This window comes from Curcuma longa, unplaced genomic scaffold, assembly GCF_044706935.1.
Source record: "Curcuma longa cultivar G26 ecotype Majalengka, Jawa Barat unplaced genomic scaffold, ITB_CL_G26_1.1 contig_307, whole genome shotgun sequence".
NCBI classification, from domain to species: Eukaryota; Viridiplantae; Streptophyta; class Magnoliopsida; order Zingiberales; family Zingiberaceae; genus Curcuma; species Curcuma longa.
Window position 1 is genome coordinate 627 of NW_027433798.1, and position 1,993 is coordinate 2,619.

The following is a 1,993-nucleotide window of genomic DNA, read 5'->3' on the forward strand; positions in this document are numbered from 1 at the left end:
GCCATCTACTGCACAAAACGAAGTCGCGGTTCGAGGAGGGGTTCTTTGAGGATCGCGGAGCACCCTTGCATCGACAGTAGCACGATTGGAGCAAGGAAGAAGCTAGGAATCCAGTTTGTGCCAGTTCAAAAGCTTCTGCGCCAGCTCTGTTTCGGCCGGAGAGGGTTTCTTCGGGCTGAGCAGCGTTCGGGTTGCAAGGAAAACACACCAACAACCACGGGAAGACTCCATACAGATCAGTGAAGCCACATTGTGGAGTCACAAGCTTGATTGACACCAAGTTGAGGAGAATCGAAGGAAGAAAAGAGGGATGGATGAGTTTCTGCACATTTAGCTTCTGATTTTCTGTTTGATGTTGTTTTTCTGATTTCGACAGCTTCTGATCCATTTCTTAGTAACTTAGTAAACATGGTTAGCTGTTGTTTGGATTTAGTCTTGTTTTAGATTTTGCTTAGCTGAGTTTGAAATCTTTCGTGCCATTTAAACTTGAACTGAAACTTCCTTCACATTACTGTTCCGTGCCATACTACTTCAATTAATCGGTTTGTTAGGGTAGGGTAAGTTGAGTAGGGATTGTATTGCTAGCTAAATTGTTTTGTTTGTATTTCATGTTTTAATTGTATGGTTCATGATCTTGATGATAGGTTTAGATTGCTTATTGATTTCATCTTTAAACTAGTGATTGCATTTTTCATTTATTTGTTGATTTTCAATTACATTTCATTCCAGAAACCCCAAAACCCCATTTTATATTAGAAAACCCCAAAAACACGACACCCAAACTTGAATTAAACAGTTTTCTACTAGTCCTTGGAAAAATACGACTCGAGGCCCCTATACTTCATTTATCTGTATTTATCGTGGGTTTTCGATAAATTTATAAATTCTAATTTGCAACCCTACTCGTGACAGCTAATCTAGGGTTATCACATAACCCACATTAGGTTACTAGACATTAACATAACCGAAAACTAATCAAATCATACTTTCAATCTACAACTCACTCTAAACCTTAATCCACGAATTCATTACTAACAACACCCCTTAATAAATGATTAAGCCCTAGATAGATCTTCTTCTCCTCCTCCTCGCAGCTGGAACTCAACAGATTTTGTCCCGTTACAACAACAAGCTGTGAGACAGGAGAAGGCTCAATCAACTAAAGGAACTTTAACACATCAGCAAGTTTCAACCTCAAAATCAATCGAAATCAAAAACACAATCAAACCACTCTTACCGATCTTCTTCCTTTAGTGCTGCCACCACCCTCAAGTTCCTATTAGATCGCATCAACCTTCTGTGGCAATGCAGCATGATCAATTCCAAGGAGCGTGAAGTCATTCAACAAAAACCTAGACCTAGCTGAGGAATCCCTTACCTCACGGCCTCAATCCGATCAGATCTCGGCAACAGCTGTCCTTCTTCTCCTTGCGGCAGGACCACACAACTCTTCAACCGAATTGGCGGATTCCTTCTTCGTTCTTGGCCGAAACAAGAAACTCCACCGGGAATCCCAACCAAATCAGCTCCCCCTCCGATTCAAGATATGAAAACCTAAAACTCAAGATCCAAGCTCAAATCAAGCATAATCCAAAAATCTAACTCAATCTCTTACCTTCTTCTTCCTCAACCTCGGTTCGCCCCTTTCGTCGCTGCCTCCGCCGATCCGAGCTCCTTTCGGCGGAACCAAGCTTCAACCACTCAACGCTTTAGCCGTCGGTGTTCTTCAACCCCAGCTCCGGCGTCGTTAGCCCCAACTGCGGACGCACGTGCGTGCATCAGCGAGGAAGAAGCAGCGGCGTCGCGCGATCGGGAACAAGGGAGACGAAATCGCGAAGTGGGATAATAGTAATCGGGTTTTATTATAACCTTACCGGGTTGGGTTTTATTAAGGATCCAATAACCTTTATAAACCCTTTAACCCATTAATCTTTAGTTGGGCTTTAATCCATCGGGCTTAATAAATTGGGTTTAGTTAATTGGGCTATCCAAT

The 1,993-nt window shown here is 42.5% G+C and overlaps 1 long non-coding RNA gene across 2 annotated transcripts; it reads right to left on the bottom strand.

Annotated features, from left to right (window-relative positions):
• Nucleotides 1-1,024: 1,024 nt before the first annotated feature.
• LOC141819328 (uncharacterized) lies at nucleotides 1,025-1,768 on the bottom strand. 2 transcript variants are annotated; one of them, XR_012601047.1, is made up of 4 exons: nucleotides 1,632-1,768; nucleotides 1,379-1,554; nucleotides 1,238-1,297; nucleotides 1,025-1,132 (listed from the first exon to the last, which is right to left on the bottom strand). It is a non-coding gene; the product is annotated as an uncharacterized LOC141819328 (long non-coding RNA). The 2 variants fall into 2 exon arrangements; XR_012601046.1 differs by having other exon boundaries at nucleotides 1,616-1,768.
• Between the last annotated feature and the right edge of the window lie 225 nt (nucleotides 1,769-1,993).